The sequence below is a fragment of the Herpailurus yagouaroundi genome, unplaced genomic scaffold (genome assembly GCF_014898765.1).
Source record: "Herpailurus yagouaroundi ecotype Mexico unplaced genomic scaffold, PumYag 202, whole genome shotgun sequence".
NCBI lineage: Eukaryota > Metazoa > Chordata > Mammalia > Carnivora > Felidae > Herpailurus > Herpailurus yagouaroundi.
The window spans coordinates 11,893,828-11,908,808 of record NW_024412433.1 but is presented as its reverse complement, the minus strand read 5'-3'; the positions used below and the strand labels follow the sequence as shown (position 1 = coordinate 11,908,808).

The 14,981-nt window shown below is 45.7% G+C and overlaps 1 protein-coding gene across 2 annotated transcripts in view; it reads left to right on the top strand.

The window, feature by feature from the left end:
* RHBDD1 (rhomboid domain containing 1) overlaps positions 1-14,981 on the top strand; it is a 137,940-nt gene that overhangs the window by 104,986 nt on the left and 17,973 nt on the right. The gene's annotated exons all lie outside the window — the stretch shown is intronic.

The window sequence follows — 14,981 nt, the reverse complement described above, 5'->3', positions numbered from 1 at the left end:
TCTCTCTCTCTCTCTCTCTCTCTCTCTCTCTCTCTGTCTCAATAAATAAATAAACAAACTTAAGAGAAATATATTTCGTGTGAAATATACTGGGCTCTTAGCATTCATGGATTTAAATATGTAAAGTTTCAACCACTTTCAGGTGACCTTAATGTTCTGACTAGTCTGCCTCAGTGTTCTTTGTCCCCGTTTTCAGTCCATTACATTAATTCCTTATCTTTCCTCCCTACCCTGCTTAGATTTCTGATCCTTTGTTTCAAGTACTGTCTTACAAATACCATCCACGTCCTTGTTGCTTCGTCCTTCTTCCACCCATCTGGAAGCAAGCACAGACGGGGATGAGCCCAGACACCAGGCTTCTCAGAACCTCCATCTGGCAGCTGAGTCTGTTTGGAGAACGTGACCCAATAGAGGAGACGGAGCTTATTATAAATGCACGTCAACATCCCACCTGGCCTTGACTGCTTGAAGAAAATAGAATCCACCTGTAGGTAATGACTTCCGGCTCCCATCAAGAAGGCTACAGACTTACTTATACCCATCCCCATACTTAACTCATCCCTTCTGACAGCTGAGCAGGGAGGTCTCCTTCTTATCAAAGAATTCCTAATTTCTCAGGAAAATCTTTTGCTACCGATTATCCCTTTCTCCCGTCGGCCTCTACTGGATCCTTCCTATCAACAGCGAGACATATGCTAGCCTCTCTCCTGCCTCATCCCAAAAGGAGAGAGCAGTAACACAGCTGCCTTTCACTCTCTCCCGTTGACATCCTCCAGCGAATTGCTTACTGTCTTCACTTCTTCAACTCTGAATCTTGCGTCCACTTCCTCGATCGCCTCATGGCTGCCATTACCCTAATCACACAGCTCTAGCCAAGTTCTCCAGCAACCTCAGTGTTGCTAAGACCCGGGGTCATTTTTCTTCCCTGCGTTTTCTTGCCAGACATAATCACCCCTTCTTGAAACCCTACCTTTTGCCTCCCTTTCCCCCCAGTGCCCACTCCCCTGGCTTTCCGGCTGCTACTCTGGCCTCTTTCCTTGGCCTCCTTGGCAGATTCACCTGCCTCCACTTGACTTTTGAATACCGGTTTTCCTAATGACTTCATTCTGGGTGTTCTTTTCTCTCCCAAGGCATCAGTTACTGTGTATATGCCGGCAACTTCCACGTTTATCTCCTCAGCCCAGATCTCTTCCTGAGCTTCTGAAATTATGTCTAACCCACTCAAGGACCTCTTAGATGCAGACCATATGAAACTGAATTTGTCAGACCTTTCCACTTCCCCGACTCATTCCTCGTTAATTGTTGTCAATAACCAAGTGCTCTTGGTGCTAACTCAAAACGTGGCTCACATTCTTCCACTTCTTTCCATGTGCACTAGTCTGAGCCAGTGCTTTCTGTCCCCAGAAGGTAGGTGGTAAGGATGGAGAGGTAAAAGGGACAGATAATGTGGGGCCTTTTAGGCCAGTCTAAGGACTTTTGTTTTTGTCCGGGATAGGACCATTAGAGAATTTTGAGCAGTGGACTAACATAATTTAACTTGTTGAAAGATCACCTGGGCTGCTGTGGGCCAGCATAGTGAGTTGAGTAGTAGCCCCCAAAAGACCCCATCAGAGTGTATTTGGAGGAAGAGCCTTTACAGATGTAATTAAGGCAGCGGTCTCAAGATGGTGGACCCTAAACCCAATGACAAAACGGTCCTTGGGTCAGAGCAGCAATAGGATCAGCTTCTAGATATATTTTGAAGGTGGCGCAGAAGGAGTTTTTGACAGAATAGTTGTGATTGTAAGAGAAAGAGGAGGGAGAAGGGAGTGATGTTTTGGCCAAGGGCACTGGGAAGCTGGAGTTTCCCTTCCATTCACCTGAACACAGAGAACAGATTGGCCAGGGCGGGGGACAGAGTTCAGTCTTGGACCTGCAGGGAGTGAGAGGTTTGTGAGAGCTCCACGTGGGGGCAGTGAGGAGGTGTGTTTGTATGAGGCCAGATGCTAGATGCGGTCTGGAAACAGGACCTGTTTTCAGGTCATCAGTGAGGTATAAGTGATACTTAAATTTCATGAAGCTGGATGGAGTCTCCAAGAAAGTGAGTGTAAATAGAAAAGAGGATCAAGGACTGAGTGCCAGGTCTCCGACGTGAAGTTTGGAGAGAAAAGAACGTACCAGCAAAGGAGAGTGAGAAGAAGGGGCTACAAAGTGGGCAGAAAGTAGAGAAGAGAGTGTGGCTCTTTAAGGGTAAGCCAAGAGGGAGGAGTGCTCAGCCGCACCAAATGCCCCTCATAGTACTTGTAGGATGACAACTGAGAAATGGTCCCTGGACTTAGCGAGGCCAAGGTCAGCAATGGAATTGACAAGAGCTGCTTCAGGAAATGAGCAGTTGCTGGTTCCAGATAGATTCTGCTTTTGTCTCATGTTCCATCAGAGTTAAAACAGAGGCCCTGTGCTTTTATTTTTTTAAGGGTTTTGTTTTTGTTTTTTTTGAGAAAGAGCACAAGTGGGAGAGGGACAGAGAGTGAGGGAGGGAGAGAGAGAATTCCACGCAGACTCTTCCCGCTGTCAGTGAAGAGCCCAAGGTGGGACTTGAACTCACAAACCATGAGATCATGACCTGAGATGAAATCAAGAGTTGGACGCTTAACCGACTGAGCCACCCAGGCTCCCCAGCCCTGTGCTTTTAAAGGCTTGAGTTTCTTAACCCCCACCGCTACCCCTGAGAGCTAAGGAAAAGGAACATGATAATTGACAGACTGCATTACTCCTACTGGTCTCTCCAGCCTTAGCTGCTGTTACGTAAATAAACCCCTGATGTTCCTCATCCTGGAGCTACAGTGAGTCATCCACGTGAGAAGCAGCTCACTAGCAAAACAGTTTTCCCCTTGACTTGGACCATCTGGCCTTGTGTTTTCCACTGTAAGGTTAATATGTGAAATTGGTCTTTTCTCTGCCTCTGGTACCTGGCTATGTATGGAAGGGTCCTCCTGCATGGGCTCGTCAGTAACTCCAGAACAGCCTTGTCCCATAGAACTTTCTGCAGTGCGGTCTGTATCTTCAGTGTCCAGTGTGGTCGCCACTCGCTGGATGTGCTGAGCCCCTGGAATGTATCGGAGTTCCCCCTTATCCTTGAGGGACACGTTCTAAGGCCTCCCCCCCGCCATGGATGTCTGAAACCACAGATAGTACTGAACCCTGTATGTACTGTTTTTTCCTATACATACATACTTATGATAAAGTTTAATTGAGAAATTAGGCACAGCAAGAGATTAACAACAATAGTAAAAGAGAACGATTGTAACAATAGACTAATAAAAAGCTATGTGAATGTGGTCTCTCTCAAAATATCTGGTCAATGTGAATGTGGTCTCTCTCAAAATATCTGGTCACTCGCCCTGCTTGTGATGAATGTGAGACGATAAAATGCCTGTTGATGAGATGAAGTGAGGAGAGTGACGTAGCCTTAAGCTACTCTTGACCTTCTGGCCATATGTCAGAGGAGGATCATCTGCCTCGTGACCATGGTTAACCGCGGGCACCCCAAACAGCAGAAAGCAAAACCACGGATGTGCGGGAGACTACTATAGTTAATACAGCCGAGAAACTGAATTTTTATTCTACTTAGTTTGAATTCATTTAAATGTAAAGAGCCACGTGTGGCCAGTGGCCATCATACTAGGGCAGATGTAGAGCATAGTTTCTCAAAGCGGGTCCTGGGAATTTGTTAGAAATACAGATTCTTGGACGTCCCCCCAGACCTGCTGAACCAGAAACACCAGGGTGAGACCTGGCAGTCTGTTCCATCAAGCTCTGCAGGTGACTCTGATACGTGCCAAGCAGGATGGATGCCCCATCCCCAGAGTTCCTGAATCAGCAGGTTTGGGATGGGGTCTGAGAATTTTTGCATTCCTAACAAGTTCCCGGATGATGCTCTGAGGTTGGTCTACAAATCACTTTGAGAAAGTGATGTAGAAGGTAGATTAGCTCTTTGTGAGGACCCCAGGTCTCCAAGAATGAATTCTGTGCACGCCACATAACTAATATTTTAACATCCCAACAATATACCCTGTGTGCTCCATGAAGGTCTTCCTAGCTGTTTTCTCATGAGCTCATAACAAATACTTCCTGGCTTACAGAAGGGCTCCTAAGTACTTGTTGAATTAATAAAAAAATATTTATATCCTTAGCCTGGATAAAGTACCTAAAGTTAAGAAATCTTATCCTGCCTCTGACTTTCTGTATGTGATTACTTTTTGGCATTCATGATAACCTGTTAGTATCTTTCATTTTTCTGATCCATAACTGCCATTTGTTTTAGAAGAAGCTATTCTTAGCATAATTTTTTACTCCATATTTTGATAAATGTTAATTGTTTTAATGCTATGGAGGTAATTTTTGAAAGGCACAGTATGCCCCCTGCAGGGGGGTCATTGGGAAATGTGTGAGAGCTTTTTAGTTGTTGCATTGATGGGGTGAGTAGAAAGGTTGTGATCATCATTTAGTGCTTCGGGCCCAGGAATCTTAAATGTCCTGCACCCATAAGATTGTCGTGTCCAGTGAGAAGAAACTGGTAACCTGTTGGTAGGTGACAGAAACAGTCTCCTTGGTGAAATCACCTGTAAGGCTATGACTCTCCTTGGCTTGTCCTGTTTCCCCATGAGCATTTTGGAATCAGGTTTACTTATTTCACAGGAGGATGAAGCACTGTCCCTTCTGCTCTTGCATTACATAATCTAATTCTTCCAGGGAATATTTATTCATATGTAAGACTTAAGTGCTGTGGCTTACAGAGATGTCTGAGATGTGGGCCTGACTACAAAGAACTTACAGTACAAATGGTTTTGGCAATTATATAAATGATAGGAACAGAGAAGGAGAATTACCTGGGGAATTAGTCAAGTTAAACCAGAGAAACTACCAGTGGGAGACATATATTAGGAGATTCAGTGCAAGGAATTGGCTCATGCACCTGAGGGTGCTGCACAGACCAGTCTGAAATCTGTAGGCAGGCCTGCAGGACGGGTGGGCTGAAACTCTCAGGCACGTGCTAAAGCTGCAATCCACAGGTGAAAATGCCTTCTTTTTCAGGGAAACTTCAGCTCTGGTCTTTGGGGCCTGTCTGAATTAGGCCCACCCCGATTATCTAGAATCATCTTCTTTAAAGTCAAAAGATTATGGACTTTAGTCATATCTACTGAATACCTTTACAACAACACCCCCATTCGTGTTTGGTTACATAACTGGAGACCATAGATGAGCCCAGCTGACACAATAAAAAAAAGACCATCACACTTAGAGACTGGGTGTTCAAGGGTCATATCTTGAAAGGTGTGGCATTTGTTCTGGTCCTTGAGGAATAGAGATTCTAGTATTCTAAAGGGACTAGGGAGAGTGCCACTACCAAATATTACTAAAAATGAATAATAAAAAATTTCAAGATAAGAAATCTGATGTTTGCACAATGTCTGGTTGGTGCTTTATGACCTTGATCTGAACCTCAGCTCTCAGTTTCTTTATCGAAAAAATAGGTTGAGGGGCGCCTCGGTGGCTCAGTTGGTTAAGCATTCGACTCTTGATCTCGGCTCAGGTCATGATCTCATGGGTCGTGAGTTCAAGCCCTGCATCAGGCTCTGCACTGACAGCATGGGGCCTGCTTGGGTTTCCCTGTCTCTCTGCTCTCTCTCTCTCTCTCTCTCTCTCTCTCTCTCTTTCTCTCTCAATCTCAATAAATAAAGAGTAAAAATAATTGTTTTAATCTTAAAAAAAATATTTTGAATGCTCATCATGACTGCCCCCTAGGATAGAATGAGATGGTATTTGAGGGTACATTTTGGAACCAGTAAACACTATGAATGCTAAGGTATTTTACAGAGACAGTGGTAGTATTCGCATGTGAAGTTGAGTGAAAAAACAAAAAAGGTTGGGCAAGTAAAACAGAACCTGATTATTGTGGGCTTTGCCTAAAATTTGCATCGTTAATTTTGGGGGGAAAAGGGTACTCTCTAAAGTTTACTCCAAATAGACTAAAAGAAAATAAAAACATCCCTGTTTTAACATCCCAAAATGTTAAATCCCTGTTATCGAAAAGATGCAGCAGCCATTTGCTCTGGGCCTAAGACAGCTCAACATTTTTTTACAGAAGTGGGCCTCTATTTTTGATGCAATATTGGGGGTGAAAGAGAGTCATTTATTATAAACTTATTGAATACTTTGCCTAAATAGGGAAAAAGAGTTAAACCATTTCCAAGAAAGTTGTTCCAAGTTTGTTAGGTAATGGCTGTTGTAGCCAATTGACTCAGTCACCAAAGAAAGCACCAGAAAGGGACGCTACAGTGAGTGCCGTTTGACACACTTCTTTTTTTTTTTTTTTCCTTTTTCCAGAGCTGTGCTCTACAAACCAAGCTAATTTTTGCCAAGCAAGTCCCCCTAATTGTTCAAGCCATATGCATTTTGAAGGAAATTTAATCCATATGTTCCTGAGTCATTTACGCCTAAGTCATTAAAATGTTATTTTGTAAATGCGATTTCATGTTTGAAGTCGTAGTAAAGTATTTTTAGGCGATTTTCCTTCTTCATAAGGCTAAATTTTTCTTGGTTTGTTTTCTTGTTTTATTTAAACACGCTGCACATCATCTTAACACACATCCTGCGGTGAGACCCAAAGGGAGCCCTGCAGCCAGAAGGAGGGTCTAGTCTAACACATTCGAAGCAGCCAGTTTCCTCTTCGCAGAGATTTCTAAATGTTATCCTTCTTCAGTGCCAGGGCTGCTTTTAACCTGGCCATTTCCCACCCCAGCCCTCTCCCACACTGCTCCTCAAAAGGGTGCCCACAAAAAAGAATAGAGAAAAAAAACAGGACAAATAATAGAACCAGATTGCCTCCAAGGATAGATTTCCAAACTATGTCATGTGATCCTTTCTTTCCAAAACTGAGTTCATTTTCCCCTTTTTACCTACTAGCATTGCCGGCTGGGAGGCTTTAGGTGTTTAATAAAATGTCTGCAAAAGAGAGACGTACAATTGAATTTAGGAGCAGTCCCTGGCTTCTCGTTCCTAGGGCGAATAAATGGTGGTATCTGCTTAGGACTGAAGCTAGTTGAAAAATGGTTTCATTTCTTTTCCCAAAGTAAGATTTTGTTTGTTTGTTTAAACCTCTGACTCTTCAGAGCGCCGTGATATGAACCAAGATTTGTCTATGCATGAAGCATCCTGGTTTATGTGTGTCTGTCCCTCAGGAACATCTGTTGGCTGCAGAAGGACACCTGTAGAAGCCTTATTTTTAGGGTTTGGTAGAGATTTGTCTGTTCTGAGCACTGAGTCTTTGTAGGTAGCAGGTGCGGCACCAGACACAGTAAGAGACATTTACCACCTGGAGGTACCAAGATCTAAGAAGTTAAAACTTTTTACTTCTCATCAGTTCGAGCTTGCGAAATACTTTCCCACCTTTTTTGTTTTGAATTGCATCCTCAAAACTGCCCTGAAGGCCGTGGTTTCCGGGTCTGGGTCGGTTATTTTTCCACGAGGAGATTGAGGTTCAGAGGAGTTCTTTTCTTAGATATTTCACAAGGAGATGGCGGCTGTTGATGTGTGCCTCTGACCGCACCAGACGGTAAGCTCTGTGAGAACAGGGATGTCCTGTCAGTCATGTGGGGATGTCTGAGGACCTTTGTGGGCTTTTACTTTTGGAAGCCTCACCTTGTATCATTTCAGATGCATTAAGACATACAACTGTGTGACTTTGTTTCATCTGAAGATGAATCTTCATCTTTCTTCAAAGCTCTAGGGTTTGGTAGCAAGTGACCTACTGAACATGGTGGAAAGCTAGAGAGAGAAAGCGCCCCCTCCTGATGAAAGAAAGAAATACAAAGGGACTAAATGAGGAGGGTAGATACTAGGACTGTCTAAAAAGCCCTTTTTTTTCTTCCTCAGACCTGCTTTCACCCTAGAAAAGGGGGTCCACACTTATGTGGGTGGGCACTGGGAGTACTTGCTCCTCACGGAGCCCCAGGGCCTCCAGAGACTGTGACGGACCTCTTTAAGAGGCCTCCAGGCCACTCTTGGGCTAAACTCAAAAACTTGCAATGCTGCTTGATGGGCTGAGTTTCCGGTTCGGGGCAGAAATGCTGGAACTTGCCCTCCATCCATGAAAATCCTTCGGGATTCTGTCATTCAGCAAACACTCCTTGGCCACCTGGACTAGCAACACCACAGTGACCAGAACAGACTCGTCCCTGGAGTCCAGAGGTCTGTCTCTTGCTCCTTGGGGTCCCTTTGGTGACGTATATTTGAAATGTCTTTGCTTTTTATTACTCATTTTGTGGTTGGATTGTATGTACATGCACACGTGACCTTGTGTATTCAAAAGACAACCCTTCTGTTTATAAACTAAAGCCTACAGTGGGGAAGGAAGCCTAGAGCATAAAGATTGAGCACGTAAACGTTCAGTTTCTCCACTGCTATGGTATTTTTCTGTATTTCTTTTCAAATCTCTTGGTGGGCCTGGACTTCAGAATAAGCAGATGTAGAACGCTTCTTGAGTTTGTATTGTGCCCTCTGGCACCGTCCTTCCTCATGGTGGTTCCTCCCTGAACTTCAACCCAGAGACTCTCGTTCACCTTCCTTTTTTTTTTTCTTTTAATTTTTTTTTACATTTATTCATTTTGAGAGACACAGAGAGACAGAGCATGAGTGAAGGAGGGGCAGAGGGAGAGAGAGGGAGACACAGAATCCGAAGCAGGCTCCAGGCTCCGAGCTGTCAGCCCAGAGCCTGACACAGGTCTTGAACCCACAAACTGTGAGATCATGACCCGACTTGAACTCTTAACCAACTGAGCCACCCAGGCACCCCTCGTTCACTTTCAGTATTGCCTTTTTGCATGTATGGATATATCTGCATTGTTCTTTTTTTTTTCGTGTTTTTTTAAAGTAGGCTCCACGTTCAACGTGGAGTCCGACAGGGGGCTTGCACTCACAACCCTGAAATTAAGACCTGCGCTGATATCAAGAGCCAGACGATCAACCAACTGAGCCACCCAGGAGCCCCTAGATCTATATGGTTCTTAAGGGAGCTGTTCCTAAACTCATCAAGGGCATTTTCATTTGTGGCAAGAATCCCAAAGCATATTCTCCCCAGAGAAAGAACAAGATTTGCCTGACATCAACTTAAGAATATAATTACTCAAGAAAATGTTGACGTGTTTTGTTGTGTTGGAGATGTTGGTGACCAAGAAGTGGGTGCCTGAGGGGAAACGTCTGGCCTCATTGTGTAAGGAAGTCAGGAAGGTGGAATTTTCATGTGCCCTTTTCTACTCGGCTTCCTTATGTGCTTTGCCATTTACCCAAAACTATCCCCATCGGAAGGTTGGTATTTATTTATTTAAAGCTCCATGGCCTTGGGATTATTTCCCAAAGCAGTTGCTAGATGTTTCCGCTCCTGGTTACTCTTTCTTCCCTGCCCAGTCCTGTTCAGCAAGAACTTTTTATTTTTTAATTTTTTTAGAGAGCACGCATGTGCAAGCAGGGGAGGGATAGCAAGAGAGAGAGAGAGAGAGAGGGAGGGAGAGAATCCTGAGCAGGCTCCACAGTCAGCACAGAGCCCAACATGGGGCTCTATCTCAAGACAGTGAGATCATGATATGAGCCAAAATCAAGAATCAGACTTGGGGCGCCTGGGTGGCTCAGTCGCTTAAGCATCCGACTTTGGCTGAGGTCATGATCTCAGGTCATGATCTCACGGTCTGTGAGTTCGAGCCCCTTGTCGGGCTCTGCGCTGACAGCTCAGAGCCTGGAGCCTGCTTCAGATGCTGTGTCTCCCTCTCTCTGCCCCTCCCCCGCTCATTCTCTCTCTCTCTCTCTCTCTCTCTCTCTCTCTCTGTCAAAAATAAATAAACACTAAAAAAATATTTTTTTAAAAAAGAGTCAGACTTAACTGACTGAATCGCCCAGGCACCCCAGCAAGAACTTTTCTAATGTTTTATAGTTGAACTGTTTTCTCTTTAGAGAAGGTGGTAAATTAGACCATGAGTAAACAAGCCTAAAAGTTCTAGAGATGGTCATTCTTAACACTGCCAGGTGTCTTGTGATTGTCATTGTTATTGTCTTACGGAGTGAAAATCAAATGGGAAGAACGTGGGGCTGCTTCATTCACAGGCATAACTGCCACAGATCACATCCCTTTCCAGCATTTGTCTGAGCCTTAGAACAACTGTAAGGCCAGTAGAGTTTTCTGTCCTAAAATCGTAATCCTGACTGTTGACCCTTCCAGCTGCTCCCTCCTGAGAGCCTTTTTGTCCAGGTTGACCACTAGGTAGGAGAATGGCTGCTAGCATGTGCTAGGCTTGAGGATTTGAGGGGACTGTGGGGAGGCTGACTCATAGCCTTGCCACACTCTTGCGTCCTTACCCAGTATCACAGGCCTTGACGAGTGGCCGGAGTCAAAGGCCCCTTTTGCACAACTGGGTGTAACAATTTGAATAGTTAGGATTCCGACCCTTGCATGGCCAACCCTGCAAAGTTCTAAACATACTTTGCTGCCAAATATAGGTCCGAAGTTTGGATTGAAATTAGCTGGGCTGTTTGCTCACTGTTGAACCAGGTGGGAGGAGCAGTCCGTCGGAGGAACACAGAACTCTTTGATGGAAGGTTAACCACCCACCAACTGCATGTTTTGCGTGTTTGTGGCCCTACATCAAAGAGAAGCCACTGTTCTAACACAGTCAAGTTATGTGCTATGTGAGCAAGACTGGCAATGCCTTATGGCCGCCTGAGCCATTGGAATGACCCTTCTTGCTGGAAACCTTGTTGGAACACATACAGTATCTGATGCGCTGAATCATAGGTGTGTCTGTCATCAATGAGAACGAGGAGGGCCGGGTTCCACTTCCAGGGTTCATGCAGGCAGGGCACCTGGCTGGCTCAGTCAGTAGAACACGGGACTCTTGATCTCGGGGTTGTAAGTTTGAACCCCGCAGTGGCTGTAGAGATTACTTAAAAACAAAATCTTAACAACCACCACCACAGCAACAACCACAAAGTTAGTGGAGGCTAGCTGAGGGACTTGGGCAAGTTTCTGAGCTTTTCTGAACCCTGTTTCAGGATCTGTAAAACGAGGGGGGTGTCTAACTAAGTAGCTTCATTAGCTTTAGAAATTTTACATACATTTAATATTGGCTTTAGCGCATAGGTCTCATGGATGTGAATATATGCACTCATTTAAACCATATAGCCCTATTCATCTTAGGCTTCCGTGAGTTTCTCAAGAGAAGAAACTGTACCTTATTCTTCCTTAATCTAGAATGGTGCCTGACACACAGTCCATGTTTTCAGTTAATGTCGGTTGTATTAATTAAGGAAAGAGGGGAGAGACAAATTAGTAAATTTTCAGACAGCCTCCAAGACTTTGCTGGAATTAGAAATTACAAACTCTAAACCAAAATAAAGGAGGTTAGAAGGGATGGAAATGAGGACACTAACTGTGTCCTCTCCTGGCTGTGACTGGTGAGCCACAACCCCCCCCCCTTGTCCCTCATCGTCACATCAGATGCTTAACTCCATACCCGACACGTAGTAAGCACACAATAAAACGTCAGCTCTCGGCAGTAGGAGGAAGAAGTTGTGAGTTTTCTAGTTAACCAGAGATTATGAAACTAGGTGGATCATCACCCCAATAGAACTGACATTTGAGAGCGTATTTCCTTTACACCAAATTTTACTGCACTTAACATTTGACTCACAGGGTCCTTTCAGTGTCGGTCCGCAGAATTTCAGGTCTCGGGACACAGTGGTGAGCATAGAGCGTGAATGCAGTGAAGCTTAACCAGGACCTGACCCCACAATATCGTGTGAGTGTTGCTGCCTTTGAGTCCCGAGAATCCAGGTGGTGACTTCTGTCAGGTCTCTTGTTCGTTAATGAAGATCTACAAAAGAGACATCTGGTCATTTGATTCTCCCTGTTGGTTGAAAAATAAATACGAGTTTACCCTGGAAGTGATTTGCGTAGGAATTTCCAAGCACCAGGGCACTCTAGCGTCCAGTACCCATCTCTCAGGGCAGGGCGGTGACCCGTCTGGGGCCGAAGGCGTTGTATAATTGGAGCTCACTCCTATAAGGTCCCTGGCCTTGTACGTGGGTGACCTTTACCAGTTTTAGGCCACGTATCTCCTGCAGGCTGTGCTCCTGTGGCACACACAAGGCCCAGGTCCACTGGCCTGATGGCCACATGTGGACCACAGCACTGCCAGTCGCCCCAACTCATTCACTGCGGTGACCCAGGGAAGGGTCAGAGTCAAGTCTCTTGGTGGTGGGAAGGAAATTGTAGTGTTTTTTTTTCTTTAAGATTTTTGTTTGAGAGAGAGAAAGAGCAAGCAGGGAAGAGGGGCAGAGGGAGAGAGAGAAACTCAAGCAGGTTCCATGCTTAGTGCAGAGCCCATGACCCTGGGATCACAACCTGTGCCCAAATCAAGACTCGGTTGCCCAACCGACTGAGCCGCCGGGTCACTCTGGAAATTGTGTTCTTAAAACCACCAGCTATTCCTTCCTTTTAATCGGAAGCTCCATTTCTAACACGTGAGCTTTTAGACCCACGCTCCTGTTGGGTCTCCCAAGGTTTAAGCAACGCCAAGATGATAAAGGAGCATAAAGAGAAACTCTTTTTGACAGGACCGTGTCGGAAACTTGTGGGAGTAGATGCTCTTGAGGCCCTAACAGTTGGCTTGCCTTCCTCAGAGTGGTCATCCCCTTGCAGAAGTCCCCTTCCTCCTGGGGCCACCCGCTTCTTGATTTTCCTGACACTTTCTCATTTCCCCTTGGAGCCCGCAGAAACCAGGCCAGTCCCACCTCGACAACAGAAACTTTCTCTTAAGGAAAGGGGGTGGTTTGGTACAGAATAGGGAGGTTGCTTGGATGCAAAGACACTGTGTCAAATGTTGTCAAGTGCAGAAAGGCATGGAAATGCATGTATTTCTACACAAAGAAGGAAGCCCTGAACATCTGTTAGGCTTAGAATTTTCAGCAGTGATGTACACATAAACTCCTTAAGTGTTGCCTTTTATACTGGCACGTTAGAAGTTGTGGTAATGCTTATGGAAACTACATATGATTTAGAAAATAGTTGAAAAGAGATCATACACATAGGCCAAGTTCTGCCATTGCTGACAGAAAACAAGAGCTGAAAACATGCCCCCTGTGGGCTCTGCTGAGTGTATCTGGCTGCAGGACTGAGGTGCTGTATTTTGTCTTTAGGTCTGAGCAACACAGAAAATATGAATGCAATCACGCAAGTGGGCTCAGTTTAAAATAGTCCCCCTTCGGGGCGCCTGGGTGGCTCAGTCGGTTGGGCGTCCGACTTCGGCTCAGGTCATGATCTCACGGTCCGTGAGTTCGAGCCCTGCGTCGGGCTCTGGGCTGACAGCTCAGAGCCTGGAGCCTGCTTCAGATTCTGTGTCTCCCTCTCTCTCTGACCCTCCCCCGTTCATGCTCTGTCTCTCTCTGTCTCAAAAATAAATAAACATTAAAAAAAATTTTTTTTTAATAGTCCCCCTTTCCACCCTCACCGGCATGGCCAACTTGACTGGTCAGAAGTCTCGATTGTTTGGAGACTAAAAGGAGCATGGATTGGAACAGGGATGAAACCTCCCAAGCCTTTGGCCCAAGGGACACTGTGAAGGTGTGACAAAACTGGCCACCATCCCCATCAGGGCAGCCCAAATATAGCTCCCAGGCAGAGCCTGTGGGGACAGCCTGTAGCTATCTGCTCATCCTGGATCTTACACAGACATCCCCCCGCACCCCGCACCCAGAAATACCATTAGACAAGAGAAGTGAGGATGCCAAGTCATCGGCTTCCAAACCCAGCCAGGGTGACGCATGGAAGCAGCGAGGAAGCAGCGTGTCCTCAGCGATGATTTGTTGTAAATTATTAAGATGCATGAGCTTGACCCACACCCACCCCCCCACAACCTCACCCCCACCTTCTCCCCAACTTTGATGACGGCATCCTCACTGATGCAGAATGTGCTCAGATAGAGTGCCACCTCCACCTAAGCTCTTCTAGAACATTCTTCTCCCTGAAAGGAAGTGAAAAGAAACCAGTCTGAACTCATAGATCAGGCTACTGTCTCGTTTTGGTGGGGGAGGAGGGTGCAGGTAGAAAAGAGGATTAGGAGCAGTTGCCTGGTACCTAGGTGTTGCTTCTAAACCGCAGGCCTGGAGACACAAGCAGCCTGCTGGGGGGTGTCCGGAGCACGGACTTCCGGCCCGGGGCGTGCAGGCCACAGCGATAAGCCTCACTGACCCCCATACCGTTCTCGTAATTTTGTTTGCCAACTGGCCGTGTTGCATATATAAAACGTGTGGCTTCACTCATTCTGCCCCCCGCCCTTTAAAAAGCCATTATCTTATTGTCCGAGGCCCCAAACCAGTAGGGCACCCAACAGAGGCCTCATGTTTACTACAAGATTCAGGTTCCTAGCCCCCTGGTAGGAAGGCTGGCCTGATGGGTTAGATGCAGGAAACAAGCCACTGCTCTCCTGAGGCCGCTGTCTTTGGGGAGAAGGGACTTTTGTGCTCACTTGGTTCTGTGCCTTTGTTTTCAAAATGAGGAACTGGAGGCCCGGTGAGGCCTAGGACCATCGCTAGAATTTGCATCTCCAGTTTCTCGGTTTGGACTTCTGTCCGCCCTTCAGCTTCTGCTCCCTCTGTTGTGTTTTGCGTCCAGCATAGTCTTCTTGCCTTTAGGACTGCCTCTCCTTTTCCCCTGTAAACATCAATATGAAGTATATTTGCTTTGCTTTTCAGCCTTGCCTGCCCTCTGTGTGTCCAAAATAGCCAGCTGGAATTCATGAGAATGTTATGTCTTCAGATGTTTATCATCCAAAAGAATCCCTCATGGTTTTTTTATAATAAAACTACTTGGATGTCGGTATTTTATGTTGGAAAGGCGAGCCAAGTTCACAATGCAGCAATTACAATGCAATGCATTATGTATAATTTGTAGCGCG